At 46.8% G+C, this 27,279-nt stretch overlaps 1 protein-coding gene across 6 annotated transcripts in view; it reads left to right on the top strand.

Moving 5' to 3' along the window:
* Window positions 1–27,279, top strand: part of PASK (PAS domain containing serine/threonine kinase) — a 2,072,978-nt gene that overhangs the window by 1,191,646 nt on the left and 854,053 nt on the right. The window lies entirely within an intron of this gene.

Genomic DNA, 27,279 nt, shown 5'->3' with positions numbered 1-27,279 from the left:
TACTGGATCGAATAAAGAAGGACTTTCACAAATGGTGTGCACTGCAAATCTCATGGGTGGCGAGACTAGCCGCAGTTAGAATGGTCACGGTACCATGCAGGTTGTATCTTTTCCAGGCAATCCCACAGCCAGTACCAACGAGGTTCTTCAAAGAGTTACACTCTCTGACGAATGGGTTTATATGGGAAGGAAAGAGGGCTAGAATCAATATGCCCCAGCTTGCGGCACCTAGGAGGGAGGGGGTGTTGGCACTCCCCAACTTTAGGCAGTATTACGAAGCAACCCAGCTACGGATCATCAAGGAATGGCTACATGAGGGAGAGGGAAACCTATGGGTTGGGATGGACAGGGCAGTGACAAAACACAATCTGGAAGAGTTACTCTGTTAAGGAAACGGCATAGGCCAAAACAGATGTATGAATGCTCCATAACAAGCCTGATGGCAGAGAATTGGGATAGGCTAGCGAAGACTTGGGGAATTGCAACCTTCCCATCCCCTTTCATGCCCTTCTTCAACAATGGGCACTTCACGCCCGGAATGGAGAAGGGAGCGTTTAGGAAATGGCAGGAGGGAGGCTGCGGGATAGGTTTCAAGATGGGGAGATTCGGTCCTTCTCAGACTGCAAAAAAGTATTTGCAATAGGAGAGATGCAGAGACTTGGATACGCCCAGCTACGCCACTGGTTGCTACACCTGGCGAACAAGGAGGCAGCCAATAGGGAGATGATCCCATTTGAGAAGTTCTTGTTGTCAAATCACGTCCAAGGGGCTGATCTCCAACTTGTACATAATAAGAGTCGATGCGACCCCTAGACAGCAATGGCCGTACATGCAAAGATGGAAACCGATACTGGGGAGGGACATGGAAAAGGAGGAGTGGGGGAAACTATGGGGTAAGATTCCCAAGTTAGCGAAGGCCTCCCAGTTGCAAGAAGCCTGGTATAAAACACTCTTCGGATGGCACTAAACTCCAGCTAACCTCCACAGAATGTACACAGGTGCATCAGGGGAATGCTGGAGAGGATGCCGGAAAGGGGGCACAGCAAAGCACATATGGTGGAGATGCCCGAAAATCTGCGTAGAAGTGCAACAGGCACAAGATCAGGCATATGGAAAAGGGGGAAGTAGACCCCCGGAACAGATTCTGCTGGGTATAAAGGGAAGGGAAGCGGCTGGGGAACCCAGAAGTAGAGAGAAGGCAAGAGTGGTCCTCACCTTGCAGCAATTACCATAATCGCACAAAGATGGAAAAACGTGAATATACCTACGATCTAAGACTGGTTACACAAAGTTTGGAATGTAGTAGCCTTAGAATGGGCCACGTACGCTATGAATGGCAATGTGCACAAGTTCGCAGAGGACTGGGGGGAGATCCTGGCCTTCCTCAAAGACGATTATAGGGCGGGATGGTGCCCCCAATGCCTCAAACTCCTAGACCTGCAATGAACACTTGGAAGCGGAGCAAGATGAATCAGCCCAAAGAAAAGCAAATGGATGCCCCAGGGGGGAGGGGCAGAGGGAGTGGGTTAAGTTGGGGAAATGTTTTACATGTTGTAAACTCAATAAAAAGAAGTTTAAAAAAATAGTGTGCTGAAATTATTTATCCAAATTGCCTCGCTGATAGGGTATGATTGGTATGTTTTAGAAGCTGACTCGTCAGGTATTAATAGTGACCAGAATTTCTTGGGATCTTTACCAGCCAATGCTTTTAGCATGGATTCTGAGTCATTCAGGTACCACTGATGTTTAGAAGCTGAAAGCCATTTTTGTACCTTGATTTAGCAGCAAAGGTTATACGGTAATAGTTAACTAAACCAGACTTTGTCGCTGTGTGCAGCAAATTTCGCACCTATTGTCTTCGAGCCACCACTTCAGTGCCAAAGGTGTGCTGATGATTTTGAGCGAAAATATTCTTCTTAAGGCGATAGCGAAATTGTTCCAGAAGTGGTGAGTATTCCACCAAATGGCCTATACTTCCAAGATCAGACGTTAAGGCTGTTATTCTTGTAGTGGATAATTTCAAATGGAGGCCACCATTACAGGTGTCGAGTGCTATTGACATCCGGTTGCTAGATGGGAGAGATGGTGACAACCATTACAACAAGAGATGATGGTTACTATTTGTTGTCTTTATGATGTGGAACTGCTTGACTATGGGCAGAAAGTTATTGGAAACGTAAATGTAATCCAAAACCGAAGTAGAGCCCCTTTGTTCCCACATCGGTTGGAATGGAATATCACCTTGGCAATTTCCGTTAAGCAATTGCATGTCTCTAGAATCCATTAGAAGAGACCATAGAATTAGCTTAGTATACCGAGGAACATCAGGGTTCCTTACGCCACCTTGTTTTGTGTTGGTTAAATCCGGGATGTTGAGGTCCCCACAGATGACATATGTACACTGCTGATTAAAGAGAACATCGTCCAATAGGTCAGTGACCTGATCAATGAACGCTTCCGTTGTTATCAATGTAGGGTTCAAGTACACGTTGATGATAATGATTTTTCTCACAACTGTGGTCATTTTAGGTGCTGCCTTGCGGTTCCAACCCAAAACGACTTCTTGCATTAAAGTGTTTGGTGATGTAGAATTCAAAAGGGATAGAGGACTGCCTGATTTCACCGCAGTCAGTAGACCCGCGGAGGGACGACCCGCAGACCCTTTGGAAGCGGGGTTTATCGATATTGCAAATCCGTCCAGGACAGGCTTTTTCTTCAACCAGGTCCCCTGCAGGCACAATGTTTTATTCACTGTTGATAATCTCCATCCATTCAATTCGATTACCGGTGTGCTTCGTTTCTGATGTGAGTTTTGGACGAATTGCGATTGTCCCGTCCGACTGATTTACAATGGTCAGGTCAAACCCCAAAAGTGATAAACTCTGACTCCTCAAGCAGCATATTCTTAACTACCGGAGCCTTAATGTGCAAATACACAGCATCTAGGTGTCTATTGTCACAGAATTCAATCGGGGAAAAATCTGAGGAACACAACTGTCTTAAGTTTGGAATAGAAGTGGGAAGGTCCAGGACTGATCGGCGATTAAGGATAATCAGTTCATGGCTCTCTCTAATCTAAGTCAACTGGTGCGGGAGATTTTGTGACCAAGTCTTTCCGCAACCCGATTGTTGCTACGTCCCCCAAACTCTTTTTTTTTTTGGATCTTCCCACCTTCTTGAATTTCCTTTGCGAATGTCGAGGCCTTTGTGCTGAAGGCAAGGTTTCATGAGCCATGACGAAGCCTTCCAGGTAAATGAGTTTTGTGTGTGTCATGGCCAGAAGGGTGTTATGGTCTTTAAGGATGTCGTTAAGCTGTTCATACTGCTTAGTAAATGGTGCCAAGGCGATGGTAATCGTAGACATAATGGAGAACAAATCAAGTTTTTCTCTCTTGTGAGGTGAAGTTGTTCGTTGATCATCATGAGGACCATCCGTCCGGGTCACACACGCCACTGAAACCGGGGTCGTGGGAACAGAGTTGTCTGCATACTGATCCGCTCCTTCCCCAGTAGCACGACTATCTTCTACACATGAAGGCGAGACCGAGTATGTGTGTGGGTCTGTCGATGACCGTTCAAGTCCCATCTGAAAGACTGAGGCGACTGCCCGCTGACCCCTAGGCGGGGGAGGCGTTATCTGCTGAGCGTTAATCTCCTTGATGTTTTCCTTACTAAATAAACGGGACCTCTGTCTCCCCCAAATGCCCCGTGGCGATGGACCCGATCACAAGCGGGGTCTCCAAGGGTTGACCCGTAACCTCATGAGTTCGTAAAACTGCAGGTACCAGGGTGTTTAATCTAGCTCCGTTATTGCCTGGAATCCGGTTGCCATTTTGCTTGTTAGGGCTGAACATCAGAGCAGAAAGCTGTAATTGATTATGCCTGAGGTTAGTTGCCGTAAAATTAAATGAGATTGAATTGAGATTCGCTTAGTGTCCTTCGAAGGGTCCCTGTGGATCCCTATCCGGCCACCTCCATAATTCTATACCCTCCAAAAGATCTGCATCTGATGGATCACCAAGGCTGGATACGAAGGTAGGTACAGTCAGTTTCTTAGAGAATATCAACGGCACTTTTAAACCAGAAGCAGTGGCACGTTTTACCAATTTGTGGTAAACACGGTCTTTGCGTGTCGATTTTGAAGATGTCTTAGCCAATTTCCTTTTTCCCACCAGACGTCCCACCACAATGTCACTTGCTGGTGCCTTAGAAATGCTCAGTCGCGTCTTCTTGACCAAGCAATTAAGAGGTGGGCTTGGATTAACTGATGAAGATGCGTCTTTGAAATCTGTTCCACCAAGATCATCACATGCCTGAGAGACAGCCTCTAGAACATACTCCACCCCGTCACCCTGACAACCTGAACCCGGACGCGTACTGAAAGGTATTTTGTTCATGGGCGAAACAATCAGTACTTCAGAATCCAGTGCGCTATTGTCAAGCAGCCTAGAATGGAGTGAATGAATTACGGGTAAGTGACCCGTAACCCACAATTATTATGATATTGAGCCTTGATCACAAAAGGCGTGCTTGAGAAGCTGCGAGACATATCAACCCCCTCCTGACACTTTGATTGTTCACTATGTGGGGCCTCATGCCGGTAACTGAGGTGCCCCCTACCAGAATGCCTCTAGACAAGTCAGTGGTTTTAGATTCATCTTGGATAGCGTGTGTTCAAGGTATCCATTGGTTATCTTCACACACCTGCCCAAGGGGTAATGAGAGGCACAAGGTAAATGGGGAGACAGGGCTAGAGCTTCTTCGGCAATACAAGGAGCTTGCTTCTGCAGCACAGATGAATTCGGCAACAAGTTGTGAATAAGGAGGAGCTGGGCTCTGAGAGGTCCGTGCTTCAGACATAGGAAACATGATTACATTTAAAGTGGTGAGCTTAGCAGTACTCGCCACATGTCGCTTGGATTCCAAGTCCATTTGGTCAATGGGAGGCACTGAAGACTGAGGACACACTGGTGAAAAGAGCCGTTGATCCAGAATGTTCCGTTGTTTGCAGCTTCTTAGCTGCATGGCCTCATCCATCAGTCACCGGAGGGAAGGAAGCTTGATACGGCTGAAAAGCACATGGCCACCACTGCAGCGTCTTCAGTCAAGGCCGCCAACGCCCTAGCCGTCCTTGCATGCTACGACAGGGAACTCTGGTACAAGTTGGGACGACTCCTCAATTTCCTGCCGACGGCAAGAAAGCGGAGGCCATGGCCATCTTTTAGGAGGGAGAAATGGCACCTGACCGTGCAATCATGGTCACCCTTGACATTGCCAATGTCGGTTTCCGTCAGATAGGGAAATGGGGTTGCCCTACATCAAGGTTGGTTCAGGGCCACAAACTTCACGCAGGACGTCCAAGCCAAAGTGGTCGACATGCCTTTCGACAGAGTTAACCTTTTTGGCAAGGCAGTAGACTATTCTCTTCTAACCATCAAGACGGACACAGAGACTGCAGTCTCTGGGTACACTGCAACAAAGGAGGCAGACATTTTGCTCCCTGAAAGCAAAGGTTTCCCGAACTTCCAAGTTGCTCAGCCCTCAGTACTGCCAGCCCTCGCGCACCCCTAACCAGGAGTATCAAGGCCGTTCACAGGCCTGTAGGGGAGGTACTCTGCATCGTAGTCTGCATGCCACTGGGACACAGATGCCAAAGGAAGCCTGACCAGGCCCAGTCCCCGAGCCCCCACCTCAGCACTCCAGGAGGGGGAGGGGGGGGCGGACAACATGTGGCGCTCCATTTTCACTGACAAATGGGTGTTCGATGTCATCAAGTAGGGACACTCTCTGGAGTCCCAAGACAAGTGCCCCTGCATTCCCCCTGTGATATGACCAGAGCAGCACAGAGCCCAACTTGTCAAGTAAGTCCAGGCCATTCTGCAAAAAGGGGCAATAGAACCTGTCCCTCTGCGCCTCTGGAGTGCACTCCAGATACTGTCTAGTTTGCAAGATGTCAGGCGGATAGAGGCCCATCCTGGACTTGCATCGTTTCAACAAATTCCTAAAGTCTTAAAGGTTCAGGATGGTCACGTTACAACACATGCTCGGCCAACTGGAAGAGGGAGAGTAACTGTAAACCTGCATCTGGAGGATGTATCACCAAAATCATCAGGTTCATGAGGTTCGTCGTTCAAGGTAGACATTACCAATTCAAGGCCTTACCCTTCGGCCTCAAGTCAGCAAAGGCTACCCCCAGTGGTGGAGTTCCTTCTTCAGAAGGGAGTGTATGTCTACCTCTACCTGGACGTTTGGCTGGTCAGGTCTCGTTCTCACACCAGGCGGCGCAACATACAGCAGAGATGGTCCAGACTCTAACCTCTCTGGGTTTCTCTATAAACTGACCCAAATCCTGCATGGTGCCATTCCAAGGTGCTCTGTTACTGGGGGCCCGCCTTGACAGTCTCGTGCCTGATGGACCCATCGGTGGAAAGGCTACGTGCCGTCCTAGGAAAGGTCAAAAGGCTATCCTCTTTCAGAGTGGGGACAGTCCGATCCATTAAATCCCTGTTAGGGATGATGTCTTCCTGCATCCATCTGGTCCCTCATTGCAGGTTGCACATGAGGCCTCTCCAAGAGTTCCTTGACGCCAGGTGGAAGCAGACCTCCGACTCATGGAACGACAAGATAGTCCTCAGTCAAATGTTCAGGTCAGCCCTGAGGTGGTGGTCCATTTGCCCTCGCATCTCGCAAGAGGCTCTCTTCAGGATCCTGGCACATCAGGAAACTTTAACTACCTACACCTCTCTGGGGGTTTGGGGCACCCACACAGGCCAGCTGCATGCCAGGGGAATGAAAGCAGTCTTTTGGGCTCTCACATCTTTCAAGCTGCAGCTTTTGCAGAAGGTGGTCAGGATCTTCACGGACAACACAACCATCATGCATTACATCAAGAAGCAGGGTGGAACGAGATCTCCCGTCCTCTCCCTTTGGTGAGCCTGTGGCGCTGGGCCATTGCTCAGCGGATGCTGCTTATCCCATTCCACTTGGCAGGCATTCAAAATACCATTGTGGACTCTCAGCAAGGAGCTGCGGTCTTGCCACTAGTGGCAGATCTGGCAAGGTCAGGTGTCTCGGATCTTCCGCAAATGTGCCCATCCTCAGATCGACCTGGTCACTAAAATGATCAACACCAAGTGGCAGCAAATTGCCAGCAGGTTCCCTCAAGCAAGGAGTCTGGGAGAAGTCTTCTCGATTCCATGGGAGTGCCTGTTCCTGCACACAATCCCTCCAATAACATTGCTTCTACCTGTGATCAACACACCCAAACTATCCCGCTGCAAGATGATCCTAGGTGCACTGTACCCAGATCTCCTCCACCTTTCAGTGGTGCCAACATTCAGACTGCCTCCTCTCCCAGACCTGGTCTCCAGGGAAGGATGATCCATCCTGCACCACGATCCAGCGTCTGAGCCTAGCGGCCTGGCTCCTGCAGTCCGAGAGTTTGGACAATAATGGCTGACATTGGAATTCAGGAACATTCTGGCTAAGGCCAGGGCTCCATCTGTACGTGCCTGTTACAAGTACAAGTGAATGCGTTTTACAGTATGATGCCGGTCTAAGAAAATCTCTTCATGGCGCGTTACGGTGCTGCAGCTTCTACCTTTCTTCCTTACTAAGGCTGGCCTTGCACATGCATCAGCCTTGGTATACCTCTCCAAGCTCATGTGGCCGCCGTTTGAACCTATGCATCGGGTACCCTTGAAGTTTCTTTCTTGGAAAACGGCTTTTCTCGTGGTTATCACCTCGGCCAGGAGGGTTGGTGAAATAAGGCTCTCATGTAAGTCTGGACTGGTTGTTTCACTAGACCGTCAGGATGCATACTTCCATGTGCCCGTTTATATGAACCTCAGGTACACCCAGTGCTTCAATGTGGGCCAACACCCAAGGTTTTAACCAAGATGCTGGTAGTGGTAGCGGCTTGCATCAGGACAGAGGTCATTTATGTCTTTCCCTACCTAGACTAGCTCCTCAGCGCTCACTGTCTGGACCAGGCAACGGACGGTACGTCTGTTGCAAACGTGCAATCTGTTGCATAGCCTGGGCATTTCCCTGAAAATCAAAAACTCCCAGGTTTCACCATCCCAGTCCCTCCAATTGGCAGCGGCAGACTTGGACACTAGCCTAGGTGTAGGGCCTTTCGCCTAAGGATCGAGTGGCAAACCTTTCTCTAATGGCCCGTGTCCTTTAATGGTGTCCGGTCAAATGGTAGAAAATAAATGGTACAAGGACCATTTGATCAAATCAAAATGGTCGAAAAAAAAGGTCGAATTTTTTTATTTATTTATATATTTTTTTAAAGTTTAGGTTGCTTAAAAAATATTTTTAATAAAGAAAAAGGAGGGTTGGGGGGGAACCCCCCATAAAATAAAAAATAATTTAAAAAAAATCGACCCTTTTTTTTTGACCATTTTACTTCGATCAAATGGTCATTCGACTATTTGGTTTTCGACCAAATGACTGGTAACCTCCTTTAATCTCAGGGACGATGTCTTGCCACAGCCTTTCTGCGTTTGCTGGGTCCCATGGCCTCCTGGTGGTTCTGGAGGCCCAGCTAGGCATGAGGTTGCTTCAGTGGCTCCTTGTTTCCCAGAGGTTGCAGGTTCAGGGCTGCATGTCGGATTGTCTGCAGGTGCCGAGCTGCGTGGCTTGAGACCCTTGCGTGGTGGGCCTTGAGAGATAAACTCCTGAGAGGCGCGTTATTTTGTCAACCATGGCTGGAGGCAATGGTGGTCACTGATGCATCCCTCACTGGTTTGAGTGCTCATCCGTCAGATTGGCAGTAAGTGTACTGTGGACTCCTTCCAAGACTCAGTAGCACATCAATTTGCTGGCGATGAATGCGATCATGCTGGTTTTCTTCGGTCTGCTGCCCTGCGATCCAGTTGAAATTCTTGTGTTGTGTGCACATCTTTGGTACAATGGTACAGAAATGGTCAAGTACATTTCTTCAGCCTTTTATATGACCTGTGTACAACGTGGCACTCTGCTAGGGGTATATCCCTGTGAGATGTGACTTCCTTTTTGAGAGGTTGCACAGATTACTTTGAATGGGTTTAGCGAGTCAGCAGTTTCACAGCCTTGAAAATGGATACAGAATCTGAAACGTGTCGGCCTATTTGAAGTGTTAACAATTTAACATCTTTAGGATTGAACACTTCTAATTTAATTGGATGGTTGTTTTGAGAATATAATTTCAACATTGTTTGTTTTTATCTTTTCTTGACAAATTTCAGGTATGATTTGAGGTTCTTTTTTACCTGTATATACATGAGGAATTGTAAGGGAAGACTCCTTATATTCTGTTATGAGTTTGAGTAATGCATACTAAGTGAGAAATCCACAACACTTAATAAGTAATTATTTATCAAATGAAGTAAATTGTTGATTTTGCTATTGAGTATCTTGTCCGTTTCTTCCTTAATGAGGTTTTCGTTTCTTGAATGAGAACTTTTCTTGTTATTCTAATGAACCTTGTTTGGGATTAGTCCCATAGGAGTGCATTTTGGGGTTACCTGTTGTTAGCACCAGGCTTGTTTTATGTTAGCCCTGGTTGCCTGCCTTCCTACTATGAAATACAAGGCTGTACTGGTCATGGACACAAACAGTGAGTCGGTGCAGAGTCACTGGAGTGAGTGGAAGTGTGGACCTTTGCTGCTCTGGACTTGTGTTTGTCTACTCTGACCATTTGGAGCCCCTTTTCTGTTTCTACTGCAAGGAGGTTCCAGAACTCTTAAACCACCTAGACCCACGGAGCGGAGCCGGTGCAGAGTCACTGGAGTCCCTGGAAGTCCACGGAAGTCTGCGGTGCGCCCCTAACACCTACAGCACCTACAACAGCAGCAACGCGGTACAACGCTGCCAACTATCTTGCAGGTAAACCCGTGCCACTCGGCACCTTACTTGAATTCATTATACTTGAAGCCACACCGCGTGGGGACTGCGGGGAAACCTTTGACCCACGTGGCTGTACACCAGACGGTACCAAGCAAAATGTTGGAAAACGTATAACGTCTCAAACGTGCTGAAATGTGGGACATAAAGTTTCTTGCTTCCTTGCAGCGTTCTAGGAGCCCTTTTTTTTTTTTTTTTTCCTTCCAGATCCACGACAAACACCTACATGAACTTAAGTGACCGTGAGGGGGGGACTGCGGGAAATCTATCCTTTGACCCTCACGGCTTAGTAGTTTATTGTAAACTCTTTCCTCTTTGAAACTTTCCGATTTTTCGGCTTTGTTTTTTAAACAGACTGCTATTCCATAAGACCAATTTGGGCCCGTCCAAGCCAAACCACTCAGCTGCAACTTTGACCCCCCTCGACTCACCTCCTTCTAGCGCTTCCTTTTGACGGACTGACTCTCCTCCCGCCCTCGCTGCTCCCGGTGTGCTGTGGTTGCAGGGGCGTCCCTCAGTGCCGCGTGTCTCGCTTGGGCCGTCTGGAGCCCTACTGTGTGTGGAGGGTCTGCCTGGCGGATCTGCCGGCGGCTGTCCCCGTGTTGAGTGCGGGGTGCGTGCTGGGACCTATGGCCCCCCCTCGTCTGTGGGACGACTTCTCCCGGTTCGGAAAGTCAAGCAGCCGCGGTCCCAGGCACTGAGGAGGTCCCACCTACAAACCAACGTTAAGATCCTGCCATGCCAGACAAGCAGGGATCTACAACAAACCAGCCCCCCAGTGGTCAAGTTGGTGCACTGCGGATGCAAACAAGACAACAATCTGGCAAATTGCATACAATGCAACGGCCAAATTGCATCAATCAAAACACCAACCAAAATACTTCACTTATGCCTAATGAAAATATTTGTCTCATACAAAAAACAATAATTAGTGAAACAACCACAATCATGAAGACGTCAGAAGCTCTCCAACAAACCTCTACTTCAGATACCATGTCTGAACTAGCAATCACTGACGATATCTCCTCTGTGGTGTGCACCGCATTACAGACAACTCCGCCACAGTCATCCAAATCAATACCACAGACAGACATACTGCTAGGCATCCATAAACCTGAATTCCGGCACATAATAGCCCTGTTTCGGACAAGTCACTTGGAGAAGAATGATACCCCGTGCACAGACCCAAATAGCAGCCACCAACAACAAAATTTAAGATCACTGGACCCTGATAATTCTATCCACTTCAACCTACAACATGTTACTACTCATCAACCAAAAGTAACTCTACCCCCTAGCCATCAACCAGATTCTCAATTTAGCACAGCTCCCTCACAAACTCGGGAATACCAAAAAGATAGAGCAAAACTGGCCAAAGCGAGATGGAAATCCCTGCATGAACGCAGAACGAAATCAGAACTACATGATTTGCTGTCCCAAGCAGTCTCGAAGCAACATCAGGCATCGCTTATCGCTGGACCTAACAGAGATTGAAGCCCTAATGGAGCTTCAAGAAAATAAAAGGAAGACATCTAAAAACACTTGGGACCAACTACAAACTTCAAATAGTGAGAGCTGCAGACCATTTACAAGTGCCAAAACACAACCAACAACAAGCACACCACTGCCGGCCTTGAATGCAAGCATGCAGCCCCTTCAACAGCCTAAATGTGAGAATACACCTTCCCTGTCTGATCCCTATCAAACCCTCCGCATGCCCAATCCACCTCAACACCAAGAGTCGATTCCTACGACGATGGTGGATCTTCAAAACATGCTGGTAACAGTTTGCACCCAAGCCCTAATTCCGTATATGAAACTACAAGACGCACAGGCTGATATAGCGTGGGACCATGCCTCAATCTTAGCCTCAATCTACTCAAAGCAAAAAATCCAGGAGGTACTGATGATTAAAATGGAAGGCCGGATCCAAGCGGAGGCCGAAACCAGTGCATCCTGGCAACAAAGGCTAGCTGACATAGCACAAAAGGAAAGAATTGAAAAAGCACACATTACTGATGCACTGATACAACTGATGCATACCAACATAGCTAATTCTGCACGAAATCTAGTCTCTCAGCGAGACACGACATATATTCTAAAAAACATGGCAACACAAACGGACCAGATCGATCAACGCTCCCATGAGACAGACCCTGGTCCTTCCTCGGATTTAAACAATAGAGGAAGCATTGTCGATTGCTTAATCGACTTAACTATTGAACCGAAAGCTGCAATAAGAGAGCCATCTAACTGTCCAGAAGTACTCTGAGTGCCCCGTAAAACCGAAGGACTCTTACAGTATCTTCAATTCAACACGGTCACACATCAACGCCAATCCCTGCCACCCGAAAACAAAAACAATATAAACCGCATCAAAAAGGCTCACAAGCTTTCTTACGCAATCTCAATTTCCCAGCAAATCACGCCACTAAACTACCAAGACCCACACCACAACAGACCTCGATCCGACCTATTACACAACTGGAACCTACAATTAGGCCTCTGCAGCAACAGCAAGCGCCGCCAATACCACAAAGTATCACTAGTGAAGCAGACTTACCTTTTATAGAGCAGGCTGAGACAGAACTTTTACTAAATGTTTCCACATACTCAAGTAATCATAATGAAGCCAGCGATCAGGAAGAGCTCCAATTAGATGAATCTGCTCAACTTAACATCGATTACTATGAACAGACAGTCAAACCTGCAATCCATGATAGATCCTGTTGATGAGACCCACGGAGATGCTTCTGTTCAAATTCCTACTATTGATCTAGATGGCTCTGCGATCTCGCAGACCTCATTAGATTTCTCAAATACTTTACGTCTCTTTCACGCCATTCTAGCGCTGAGTAGAGTTACTACTAAAGACCTACAGTTAATCGAATTTATGGATCCTAAAAAACTAGACAAAATTGTGATTGAATGTGCTACATTGAAGACTCTACGCTTGATTGAAGCCCACACCGAAGATCTCCGTACGTTGGGATTTCATCTCAGCGTTGAACGAGAGAGATGAAACGATTAATACAACAATATACTCATCATTAAGTTCCAGTGATGGCCATTATTCATAAAACCGGATCGCCTTCCAAGAGGGATCAATAAAACTTGTGACAGAGTCCGCCCTCTATGATAGACATCAGTTGACGAAGGAACGACAACCAATATGGAGAGACATGAGTTACACATCCACATCTACCAACATGAGCGTCCAAGAAGCCACTTAGCAACAATCGAATCAACATCTATGCTCTTTGACAAATTGCTCATGGAACACCTGAGGTCACCTTCATCTGTACCAATCGATGCAACCCTAACTGACAAATTCCGACATTATCTGTCTCCAGGAAACATGGCTTCATCAAAAACCAGTAAGTGATGGATACACTGCCTACATGAATCCAGCGATTTGCTGGCAAAAAGGACGCCCCTCCGCTGGTCTTCTAACTTTCATCAAAATGGGCTCTCATCTTAATGTAACAGAAGCGCAAGACATCACTCCATGGATCCAGAGACTCATTATACAACAAGAAGGGACTCCTGAGAAGAACTTTATACAAGACCCTTTGATACCCAGCCACAATTAATATATGGGTATTTTCAATGTATATTGGAATCCCAACAAAATATCTGACAACCTTTTCCTAGATTCTTTCTTTAAAACAATTGATGAAGACACCTTGAAATATCTTGGAATTACATTTATCGCATGCAGCGATTTGAACATCCACCTTTTTTCCTCCAATGGCGAAGAGCTTGCTGACCATCTGCTAGAACCTCGTGCTCGGCGATGGTCTAAAGAAATGACAGATCGAAACATGATGCGGCTCGATGCCCTAAATGCATCTTCTAACTCATTTACACCAACGTGGTCACGCAAAACCAGTTCTGGGATCATCAACTATATTTATTGTTCACGGAGCATCAAAGAGCCCATACGCCGGATGGAAAATATTGCCACAAAGGACAGCGATCATTACATCTTGATCAGATCATGGTCCAACAGCAGAGAACCACCACTGCGACTTCAATTACCAGAGTTGGAAGCCAATTCTAGGGCAACAAGATTGAAATTATTACAACCTGAAATAAAGTCTCTTCCAGATAAATTCATCAGCACAATGATGATAGACAATCCAAATTAAATTACGAATGGATACTACAACATTTTCACCAATGTCCAACTGCTGGACACCAACCGAGAAAACATCATCATCATGCCTACAGCCGCATGATGGCTCTAAGGAAAAAAGCCCTAAGATCTCAGATCAGGCAACTGAAGAAACAACTAAATCCAACTACGTATATTCAGATTAAACACCTAAAACAAAGTCACAAGAACTGGTTGAACAATGCTAAGATGACACTCAAACAAAACGACGCAGAGATCATGCTAAGAGCTATGGGGACAGGAAATACACAAGATCTCTGGAAACTGTTGAATGAAACACCAAATACAGCCGACCATATGATCTCCGAGGTCCCTGAAACAAGCTGGATCACCAACTACAACCATCTATATCAAAAACGCCCTTTGGTCGGCTGCGAGGAATCAACAACCCTGCAACCAAACTGGACGTTCGAGTGGGATCTTGCGGATATAACTGAGCAATACGCCATCTAAATGTATCTCGGGACCCTGGTCCGGATGGCCTATCAAATACCATTATAAAAAAGAACCCTGACACATGTGCAGCTTTCTGCAGCCATCTATTTGCGCTGATAAATCGCACAAAACTAATTCCTGCCTCATGGCAAAGAGCAACAATAATCCCTATCTACAAACAAGGGCCAACTGAGAATCCATCAAATTACAGGTCCATTGCGCTTTTGGACCCATTGTACAAAGTTTTCGCAAACATCCTTCTTTTGAAAATGACCCAATAGGCCACCACAGCAAACAGACATGCCATCCGGCAAACTGGCTTCGTAAAAAATGTTGGGACCAATATTAACGTACTCATCTTAAACCTGCTCAAACATGAAACCATCAGATCCAGTACCCTGACTTATGCGGCCTTCGACCTCCATCTCGCTTTTGATAAAAATAAATAGAAACATCTTATGGGAAAAATTGTCAAAATGGGGCTGACCAAACAACATACTGGAACCAATAAAGTTGCTATATTCAACTACACAAGTGCAGATCCATTTGAGCAAGAGTGGTCTTGTCACGCAACCAATTAAAACCTGGCATGGAATCAAACAAGGCTGCCCACTGGCTGCAGCCCTGTACAATTTTCTCAGATTTTGAAGAGAATATAGCTACTCCGCAAATGAACCCGCCAAAATTAAATTCAACATCAATTCCAATGATTCTTTATGCCGATGATATTGCAATCTTTGCCAAAACACAGAGAGACCTGCAGACTGCCCTGAATAACATCCAAGAATACATGGATACAAATCAGTTGGAAATAAATACCAGAAAAACTAAGATCATGTTGTTAACTACTCAAAAGGGCCCTTCTCAGAAAACACCATCATTCTTTCTACAGAAGGAAAAAATTGAGCAAGTTCAAAACAATTAGATATCTAGGGGTCTGGCTCAATAAATCCTCTGTCGAGCAACCATGGATTGACTACCTGAAAAGTAAAGCACATTCGAAGGGATTGTGTCCTCCGACGTATTCCTTATCTTAGATAGAAATCCTTCAGCTTTGCTGGCCTCGGAAAATTTTTTCGCCAGAGGGCGCTGCGCGTCGATGATCGCCGAGTCGATGACCCTCGACGGCCTCCGTGCCGACGTCGACGTCATCCTGCCTATAAAGGCCGCGCGCAGCGTCCGTTGTTCAGTTCCGTTTTTCCGCGCTTCGTTGTGCCTCGGAACACCGTTGCTCAGTTCTCGTCAAGATAACGTATATAATAACTACTATTTACCTCGATATCGATGGCATCCTCCTCCGACCCGACGACCCCTCGGTCCGGTTTCAAAAAGTGCCGAGACTGCGGGAAGAAAATGTCGTTGACGGACCCTCACAGGGTCTGTTTGTGGTGTCTGGGAATCACGCACCAGAGTTCGGAGTGTGAGGAATGCCTTTCCATGACGGCGAAAGCCTTGAAGGAGCGTAGGGGGAAGCTCGAGAGAGGTAGGTCAACTTTAACTTCCTCGAAAGCTTCTTCGGTAGAGTCGAGACGTTCGTCTCCTCACCATAAAAAACACTCTCGATCTAGATCACGAAGTGGCTCCCACCACTCGTCGACATCGAGACACTCGAAGAAGAGACGTAGGAGATCCCCTTCGTCATCTTCGTCGAGTTCTCCTGAGAGAGTTCATTGCCCCACAAAACGCAGCTCGCAAGCTGAGTGGGAGGAATTCAGGAAAAAGATGCTAAGCGTCTTCGAGAAAGCGGCCTCGTCCCCCTCGAAGACAGCTGAGGGTGATACCCCGGGTAAAAAACCCAAAAAATCTAAACGCCGCGAGTCGCAGTACCCGGCGGAAAAGTCAACCCGAAAGCGCCTCGAGCCATCGGGAGATAAAGCATCATCGACGCCATCGTCGAAAACTCCTTCGAAACAGAGGTCGGCGCCATCGACGCCGTTGTCGAAGGATTCATCGGCGCATCAGTCGATCGAGTCGACGCCGACGTCGACGCCGATATCGACGCCGGTGAAGGAAAGAACCACGGCTACTCCACAGCCAACGGTTAGACAAAAGACCTCCGACTCGACGCCGAGAACGTCGACGTCGTTCTCGAGCAAGACTCCGATCCTTTCGAGTTCTTCGAGGCCTAGTACACATTTCTCGACGCTTTTCACGGCGCCTTCGAGTACTTTCACGTCGGTGTCGACGACATCGACGTTTTCAAGGCCTGTGATGATGGCTCCTTCTGCATTGGAAATGGGGTTTATACCATTCCAAAAACCAATGTATCCCCCTTTAACCTCGATTTTTGAGGAAAGGGAGGATTCAGACCAAGATATTGATTTACAGAGGACCACATCACCAGAGCCAGAGACTTTCGCCTCTGAGGAAGGAAGATTAAAAAATCTTCAGGATGCACTTCAGGAAGCTAGTGGCTTGGACACTTCTCCTGAAGCAGAATTTATCAAACCAGACCCAGGAGAACATGCGGAGACTCCATATAGAGCTCTGATGTCTAGAATCATAGAATTTATGGGTTGGTCTGCACCTTCTCCTGCCTTTCAGCAGGATGACCTCACTGACATACTGGACAAGGGCCCACAGGAGGATCCTGTGGTTCCATTTCACTCTGCTCTACAGAGAAGGATTTTGACAAACTGGGAAACGCCAGAAATTATCCCGGCAGTAAATAAAAAACTGTCAACAAAATACAGGGTGGCTAGTTCTGACCCTGAATATTTGTCAAAACACCCTACTCCTGAGAGCTTGGTTGTACAGGCTGCAACCTCATCAGGCAGCACATCTGCATACCCCACTGCTCCGCAGGATAGGGATGACAAAAAATATGATGCCATGGCTAAGAAGGTTTTTTCTGCCTGTAGCATGGCGTTAAAGTCTATTAACGCGACCTGTACGCTCGCTAGGTTCAGCCACACCCTTTGGGAGTGCGCTTCATCAGCGGCTGACTGCCTCCAAGAAGGAGAGGAAAGGGACGCATTTTTAAACATCATCAGGGATGGTAAAGATGCGATGTGCGAGACCCTACAAACTGGCCTAGATTCTGCTGACAGTATCAGCAGGGCCATGGCGGCAAGTACCACAATCCGCAGGCATGCGTGGTTGAGGAAGTCTGGTTTTGCCTCTGACGTGCAGACCAGGCTTTTGAATATGCCCTTTGACGGTTCTACCCTCTTTGGAAAGAAGGCGGATGACAGTTTGGAGAAACTGCAAACGTCCAAGGCAGCAGCCAAGTCATTGGGAGCTGCTATCCGTCAGAATACCTTTCGTCCTTCGGGATCATCGTGGAGAGGACGGTCCTTTCGTTACTATTCCTCATATGGAAGGGGCAGGGGACGACCGGCTCAAAGAGGCCAAGGAAGATTTACCCGTGGTGGACGGGGTAGGGGAAAGAAAGCCGCACCCGCAGGAGCAGGAGCCACTTTACCTTCGGCAACTGCATCAGCCGCTTCAAAACCACTCTGAGGTCTCCCCTCACAGAACACCAGTAGGGGGCAGGTTAACTCACCATCTGACGGAATGGCAGGCTATTACGTCAGATGCTTGGGCTCTGGAGACAGTAGCCCAAGGTTACTGCCTGCCCTTCCTACATATCCCTCAGAGTCATCCACCGGGGAACAACCCTTTGAAGCTTCCAGATCCGCTCCTCTTGCAGGAGGTTTTAGACCTGCTAGAGAAAGGTGCCATAGAACTGGTACCTGTAGCGGAAAGGAACAAGGGTTGGTACTCCCCCTACTTCATAATACCGAAGAAGGACGGAGGACTGAGACCCATCTTAGACTTACGGGAATTGAACAAATTCCTCCGAAAGGACAAGTTCAAGATGGTGACTCTCTCTCAGATCCTTCAGGCCCTCCAGCTTCAGGACTGGTTGGTATCTCTAGACCTCCAGGACGCTTATTTCCATGTGCCGATCCATCCCAGGCACAGGAGATACCTGAGGTTCGCAATTGGCAGCTCTCATTATCAATTTCGAGTTCTGCCATTTGGGCTAACCTCCGCCCCGAGGGTCTTTACCAAGCTAATGTCGGTTGTGGCTGCAAGTCTAAGGAGGGAAGGGATTCATGTCTACCCTTACCTAGACGATTGGTTGATCAGAGCTGTATCTTCGGAACAGGCTCAGAGACAACTAGATTATGTTTGCCACTTCCTTCACAAGCTGGGCTTCTCCCTCAATTTAAAGAAGTCACAGATGATACCATCACAGAGACTCCAATTCATTGGAGCAGTCCTGGACACTTCCCTGGGAAAAGCCTTGCCACCAGAGGTGAGGGCTCGAGATATTCTGCAGATGGTCATCAGATTTCAGAATGCCCAATATCTCCCAGCCTACGACTTTCTGAGGTTGCTAGGCCTCATGGCATCCTGCATATTCCTCGTGCCGGAGGCTCGCCTGAGAATGAGATCCCTCCAGTGGGCACTGAGAACTCAGTGGTCACAGTTCTCAGGAAGGATGACAGATCTCCTTCGGATCCCGGTCAAAGTAGCCCGAGACCTTCAGTGGTGGGCCTGTCGGGAGAACATCCTGAAAGGAGAAATGTTTTGGCAACCATGGCCGGAGATAACAGTAGTCACGGATGCCTCACTCACGGGGTGGGGAGCTCACGCCAACGACTTGACCATCAGCGGTCGTTGGTCTCCATCGGAGTCCAGACTACATATCAACCTGTTGGAGCTGAGAGCCATCAGACTAGCGCTGAAGGCTTTTCTGCCGTCTGTACGGGGAAGAAACGTCCTAATAATGACGGACAATACAGTGGCCATGCACTACCTCAACAAAAGAGGAGGCGTAGGCTCACTACCACTGTGCAGAGAGGCGATGCAGCTCTGGTTTTGGGCAATTCAGGAAGGAATCTCTCTATCGGCAATTCACCTAGCCGGAGAGAAGAACTTGACAGCGGACGCTCTGAGCAGGCAGAGCACAGTCTCTCACGAGTGGGAGATAGCTCAGGAAGTCCTTCAAGAGATCTTCGCCCTTTGGGGAACCCCTCAAGTGGATCTGTTCGCCACCAGTATCAACAGGAAGTGCGACAGATTTTGCTCAAGGGAATTTCCCCCGAGAGGAGCTCTAGGAGATGCGTTCGTAGTGGACTGGGAGTTCCCACTTCTGTACGCGTTCCCTCCGGTCCCTGTCATTCCTCAAATGATCAGGAGGTTGAGAAGGTTTCGGAAGACCATGATCCTAATTGCCCCGGATTGGGCCAGGAGAACGTGGTACCCGGACCTTCTAGACATGTCCATCTGCCCTCCAATTCGACTGCCATACAGAGAGGATCTTCTCTCGCAGAAGGAAGGTCAGGTTCTCCATCCAGCCATCAAGACCCTCAACCTTCACGCTTGGTGTCTGAAAGGTTGAGGTACAAGGATTGGGACCTTCCGGATGAGGTTATGGAGGTGTTGCTTTCGGCCAGAAGGCCGGCAACTAAAACTCTATACCGCTGCCGTTGGAACAAATTTTGCAGCTGGTGCAGAGAAAAGAATATTGAACCCTTTTCTTGTGGTACACCTATGGTGTTGTCATTCTTACTTTACCTGGCTAATTCAGGCCTACAGGTTGGCACAATTAAGGGCTATCTCGCAGCGCTATCAATCTTTAAGCGCACTGCAGAGGAGCCTTCATACTTCAAAATTCCATTGGTAATACAATACCTAAAAGGATTAACTAATGTTTATCCCCCGAAACCTTTTCAAGTTCCCTTATGGGATTTAAACCTAATTTTAAACTTCCTAAAGGGTGCCCCTTTTGAACCACTACACTCTTGTTCATTGAAGCTTCTCACCCTCAAAACTGTTTTGCTAATAGCATTGACATCTGCTAGAAGGGTTAGCGAGTTGCAAGCCTTATCGTGTAAACCTCCACATACAATCTTTTACAAGGACAAAGTTGTTCTTCAGGTGAAGCCTAACTTCCTCCCGAAGGTAGTCTCGGAGTTTCACATCACTCAGAAGATTATATTACCTTCTTTCTACCCTCCTCCTCATCCGGGGAAGGAGGAAGAGAGACTGCACAGGCTGGACCCTAAGCGAGCCTTGAGCTTCTATATCAGCAGATTGGCTAAGATCAGACAAGCAGACCAACTCTTTGTAGGTTATGCAGGACATAAGTTGGGCCTTCCAATAACAAAACAAACCATCTCCAGATGGATTATTTTAGCCATTCTGGAGTGCTACAAATTGGCAGGAAAGGAGCCTCCTCAAAATCTAAGGGCTCATTCTACCAGGGGTATCGCAACATCCTCAGCCCTTCAAAGAGGGGTGCCAATTCGAGATATATGTGCGGCTGCCACATGGTCGTCCGCACATACATTTACCAAATTCTATAGCCTGGATTCCTCCTCTAGTCAAGAAACTAGATTCGGCAAGGCTGTGTTACACTCTGTCCATTCTGGAAGGGTAACATAACTTTTATTACTCCCGCCTCCAGTCACAATACCACTGCTATGGGAGTCTATCTAAGATAAGGAATACGTCGGAGGACACAATCCCTTCGAAGAACTAGTTACTCTTACCTTGTAACGTTCTTTCGATGGGATGTTCCTCCGACGTATTCCTTATCGACCCTCCCATCCATCCCCGCAGTATGACTTCCTGTGGGTTTGCAGCCTATGCTCCTTCAAGGTGATTAGTCTAATCCAAAAACATTACTGGGGACTACAAAACGGAACTGAGCAACGGACGCTGCGCGCGGCCTTTATAGGCAGGATGACGTCGACGTCGGCACGGAGGCCGTCGAGGGTCATCGACTCGGCGATCATCGACGCGCAGCGCCCTCTGGCGAAAAAATTTTCCGAGGCCAGCAAAGCTGAAGGATTTCTATCTAAGATAAGGAATACGTCGGAGGAACATCCCATCGAAAGAACGTTACAAGGTAAGAGTAACTAGTTCTTCTTTAGCGTGTCAGGGCTTAGTACTACATAAAGAATTCGGGAAATATTCTACGAAACCAAGCATAATTTTCTTCAAACAAAAAGTTATACCCATCTTGACATACGGTGGCGAGTCAATGATAAACCTACAAACAACTGTATGGGACCAATTGGAGCGAATCTTTTGGACAAAGGTACTAGCCATCCCGAAATCCACTCCAACATCAAGAATTCGATTCGTACTTGGCCTCCAATCCCTGCAATCAATCATACGGTGGAAACAACTTTATCTTCTCAGGAAAATAAACAATAATGAGAAGATTCCTGCCCTGAACATTCTTCGTCCAATCGCTGGAAATATCAACGCACCGGCTCTGAATAAATGGAATTCCTTAATCAAGAAAGGATAAGATATGACATATCACTTGAAACCCTAATTTGCAGACCCCAAAGAGCCAAAATACAAATTGAAAGATTTGATTGGATATCAACAAAAAAAGAAAAAGACGGATACAAACTCACATTAAATTGTACCACTGAAGTTAGAGCCTTAAATGTGATCCCTTGTTATCTGAAGCTGTTTCCTGACCGTTTTATCAGAGACACCTTCATGAGGCTGCGTCTTAATGTACTTCCTACACAGCAAATCCTTGGGATACGAGCACAGAAAACCCTTCGAAATCAAACATGCAGGTATTGCAAGGAAGTTGACCGTATTGAAAGTCTACATCATTTATTAATGCAATGCCCAGCCTTAGCAGACGTACGCCTTGCAGTCGGTACGCTCTTCATGAAATCCAACAAATCCATGGACCCTAAAGAACGATGGGCACACATTTTATCTGGCAACAACATTTCTATGACGACTGCGGTTATTCACTTCTGGCAAACAATCCAAACACAATTAATGCCTGATATATGATATGATATGATATGGCATTTATAACGCGCCTATACACAATTGTTTCAAGGGTAAGTGTTTCAAGGCGTGAAAGTCCTGGTCAAGGACAATCGCCTTTCCTCGGATAAATGTAGATTAATTTGTTAAACTCTTTTGTATGAACTAATTTATCAAGATTTTTGATAAATGTAAGGTTTAAAGCTATAAACCATATGCATTTTAAATTAATTTTTTTTTTAAAAAAAAACAGTGGCCATGCATTACCTCAATAGTGTGTGAAGTAGTGTGGGATCCTTGCTGCTATGCAGTGAAGCAATGCAATTGATTCTGGGCTTTGGAGAAAAATGTCTGCAACAGCTACCCATCTTGCTAGAAAGAGAATGTCACTGCGGATGCCTTGAGCAGACAGACTTGGGCTTCCGATGAGTGAGGTCTCTGCCAGGAAGTTCTGAAGATTTGCTCCTGCCGGGGAACTCCTAAAGTGGATCTCTTCGCTTCCAGTGTGAACAGAAAGGACACGTTGTTCCGTTCCAGGGAATTTCCTCATCAGGGCACTCAGGGACGCTCTGGCAGACTTTCAACCTTCTTTTTACAATCCAGCTGAGCCTTGTCATTGTGCTGATTCTTCAGATGCTGTGTCTGTTCGGTTGCATATTGATTCCGATCGCTTAAGACTGGGCCCGGAGGACATGGTACCCGGATTTGCTGGATATGTCCATCTACCCATCCTGGTGTCTTCTACAGAGAGTGTATCTCCTCTCCCAGTCAGAAGGGCAGGTGCTCCATCTAAACCTTAGAAACCTGAACCTCATGCTTGGCTACGGAGAGGTTGAGATATTTGGAGCTGGAATTGTCAGACAATGTCCTGGATGTTGTCTCAGCACCGAGGCCAGCCACAAAGTTAATTTATGCCTGCAGGTGGCATACGTTTTCAGCTTGGTACCAGGTGGGGCATCTGAACACTTTATCCTGTTCTTTATCCTTTGTTTTTGATTTTTTACAGTCTTTGGTCCAGTTGAGCCTGCAGGAGGGCACTGTGAACGGCATCCTTGCTGCTATCTTGAAGATCCCATGATCAGGGTTCTTTCTTCATAGTCCCCACAGTTATACAGCTGTTATGGACTTTGTGCAATCTGTTTCTTCCATACTAGTTTGTGGGTCCACCGTGGGATTTCAATCTGGTGTTCATGTTTTTACGGGTGCTATGAAGGCATCATGGAGCAAGAGAGAGACAGTGGATTCAAACCCAAGTTCAAATTAGTTCTCAAAACTGTGAGATTCCCTTCCCCCAGAGTTCACACCTTCTTTCTTCCAAAATAACACAGTTCCTTGGGGCGCCTCCCAAGTCAGGGTTTCCTTCACCAAGAGTTCAAACTTCCAGCTTTCAAAATCAACAGAGTTCTGTTTCTTAATTTGTTTCTCAAACCAAGATGTAGCAACACATGAGCTTGACTTAAAAAATGCTTTAATTGTTTTTTTCCACATAGGGCAATCCGTCTAGGTGCAGTTGTCCGACCACACGGTCCACCCATTCCAGGTCATGCAACCAATACCCTGTCTTCTTCCATCAACGCTTAGCCACTGGTTCCATCTGACAGTGATACTTAGTTGATTCCTCTGAGTCATATGCTCCAAACACTGTGCCGTGGCTGCTTTAGCCACCATGCACTTTATTATTCCGGATTGTATTTCTCTAGCTCTTGCCTACACAAGTATCTCTCTGTTTGCCATGCCTGGGCTCCTCTGGACTTTAGGCCACTTTTAAGTGTTCCTCTTCTTACCTCCTTGGTACTCTTTGGACTTTCACACACTATATTCCTTGACTCTCGTTTCATATGCTGCTTTTCTTTCGTTTCATTCATGAGACTTTGTGTGGCCTTCACAAGTGTTTTCAGTGCCTTTTTACTCTGTGCTGCAGTATTCACAATTGCTTTCAATATCTTTTTACTCTGTTCTGTATTCTTAAGTGCGTTCCATACATTTTTACTGTTCAGTATTCACAAGTGCCTTCAATCGGTTGTACTTCATTCAATATTTCAATAATATTTATTTCAGCATTCAACAATACTTTTAATCACGTTGCCTCTCACTCGACAGCAACAAAGGACTTTGTTAAACGTTACCGGAGTGCCCTGGTCAGAGTGTATATTGGCTCTACACTCACCAGTCACATACAGGAGCATTTGTCCAACTGGCTGCCTTCGCAACGGGCTTCTCCAGGCTTCCGATGCTTCCAGGCTTCTCTTGCAGTCTGCACCTCGTGTAGCGCCTGCTTTCCTGCCGCCTTTCAGCAGTGGCTGCCGACACAGGGAGCTCCACAGCTTCTCCCCACCCGGTTTGCTTTGGCGGATGGCAGAACCTATGGACCCTTGCACAGCTGACCACGGCTGCAATGTCCACTTCTCCTGCACGGCACTGCTCCCGCCACCTGGTTCTCCAGATCCTTTTCCTCCAGCCCATTCCCCTTACCTCAGAGCGGCGGGCCATTTTATATTCATCAGGTGTGTTAAGTAACCCCAGGTGTGGGTCGTTCAGTTCTCTTGCCTAACTTTGGAGGCCTCCATTATACAGACATGCCCGGTTGTTACTTTGGGGGTGGGGGGTGTGTTGTGTGTGTGTGTGTGTGTGTTGGTTGAGGATGTGTCCTCCTAGTTGGCCTTGTCCCAGTACCATAGTGTTGTTTATTGGGAATACATTGAAATGATGATAAGGGAAGGAATTTACAATATCCCACAAAGGCTTTAGGGATAGAGGGCTCATTGTGAAAGGGGACGACGGATACCGCATCTCGGGGACCGTTCCCTCCACTCAGGTGATCCTCCCTCACCTATCCCCTCTCCCCAGGGTCGGGATCCAAAAGCGATGTCCTTTCCCTGGCGACCCGAGAGGAGGAGTCTGGGTGAAAAAGAGGCGAGGACACCCTCCGGTTCTCCATAGTGCTCCATTTGGGCCCCTACATTCTTGTTCTTGTTAACTGCTCACCTTTAAGGTGGTTTTTTTCTGGTTGCCATCACTTAAGCTAGACATTTTGAGCGAGTTCCAGGCATTATCGGTTACACCTCCCTATTTGGTTGACTTTGAGAGTGAGATCCTCCTTTCTTCTGAAAGTGGTCTCAGATTTTCATATCTCCCAGAAGATTCTTCTATCGGATGGACCCGGTGCGCACTCTCAGCCACTACATCTCTTAGACGAGAGATGTCGGGGAAGATGACCAGCTATTAGTTTGTTATGCTGGTGTTTGTGCTAGCAGGGCTGTGGCTATACTGACCCGGTCAAGGTGGATCATTCTCTGCATCTTAGAATGCTACAATCTGTCTGGAAAGGATGTACTTGAAGGCTTCAGAGCATATTCTTCCAGAGGAGTGTCTGCCACCTCTGCCCTTCAGAGGGGGAGTCTTGTCTTGGACATCTGACAAGCCTCAAGGTGAGCTTCACTGCACATGTTTGGGAAACCCTTCTGCTTGGATTCCCTTTCAGGACGGGACGCCGGTTTTGACGGGTGGTGTTCCAATGTTTTCTGGTCCACCAATGCTTTCTGGTATAGATAGTGTCCTTTGCTCTCCTCCAGATCCACGTACTGCTATGGGAATATATCCTAGATGTGGAATCAGTGGGAGGAAGGAATCCATTAGAAGAACAAATGACTTACCTATTCGTAATGTTCTTTCTGATGGATGTTCCTCCCATGAAGTCCCCATCGCTGACCCAACCTGCCCCTCTTGGTGAACAGCTAGTATAACATCTGTTACGTGGTGCCTCTGCATCAAAGTGCTAGGGACGAAGGGTGCTACTGAGGTCATGGGGCGTGGCGATATATACTTGCCCCGATGCTATGTCCTGTGTTTAGTTTCCAAAGAACAGCTACACTGCGAATACAAATCACAGGTGAGGAATCCGTAGGAGGAACATCCATTAGAAATAACATTGCTGAGAGGTAAATAATTTGTTCGTTATGCTGAAGAAAACCCTTCCATAAGCCTGCATATTGATCTATGTGTGGTATTTCTACAATTTGCAAATGCGGACCTTGCTTGATTGGAGGACTTGATTTACATGTGAACCTTAAACCCTGTTATTAAGTGTGAAACTTGCAGGCACTAACTGAGCAGAGCAAATGCTTCAGCTATACCAGAGGTAAATAAATGGTAATCCGTGATTCCTGCAGAAATGTTTCTTAGCTAGAAATTGGCAAACAGCCTTCTTGTTATCATATCTTCCATGCATAACTTATCACTAGCATGTTCATGTGAATGCCTTCTTTGTGTGCACGACTAGTGAATTAGTGCTGGGTCTTTGTGCAGCCTGATATTCTTATATTGCTGCAAAGACTAATTCTAACGCAGTACATGCTTCCTGCATATAATCTCATATGTCAATTATATTTTGGAGTGGTCTAGTCCTACCTTTCGGCCCTGTAATAAACAGATTGTTGGTGTTACACTTTTCTGTTGTGGATAATTTACATCCAGGTAATTCCGTTTTTAAGGGTGTGTTGCAACATTGATGATGCTGTGGTGGATGGCATAGAAATCAAATACCTTTTTATTTGCCTTTGCAGAAGGCTGTGTTAAGATGCATGCTGCCTGGCTCAGCTGGTGATTTATAATGTAGGAAATAATTATTAGCTATCAGAGACTTACAGCTCACCTAATAATACTAACTTCATGACTGGCACTTCAGATTCAAATGTTATTTGAGCTTAGTGTAGGCTCTTTATGCCGTATTGTAGCCGCATGCTTTTGGTGTCATTACCCTGCTAGAAATGTTCAGCCTAATTTTTACAATACGTACACTGACCATACAAGTCAGTGACGGAGCACTCTCACCAAGCTCTGCCCTTTCGAAATTCTATTGAAATCCCTTAGATCCTAATTTGTCAAAGTTAACTCAAAGTACTCTGGGTTGGAGTGGTAGGTGATGAAATAACTCGCATCGATGGACCTGACAGAATATGTGTGTGCAAACAGCCTCTATACCATGCTGGAAACAATTCAGTGCTCCCTCATTTACC

The sequence above is a fragment of the Ambystoma mexicanum genome, chromosome 10, assembly GCF_040938575.1.
Source record: "Ambystoma mexicanum isolate Mex_15411 chromosome 10, UKY_AmexF1_1, whole genome shotgun sequence".
In the NCBI taxonomy this organism is placed as follows: Eukaryota; Metazoa; Chordata; class Amphibia; order Caudata; family Ambystomatidae; genus Ambystoma; species Ambystoma mexicanum.
This window is presented reverse-complemented; position numbering and strand designations above follow the sequence as displayed.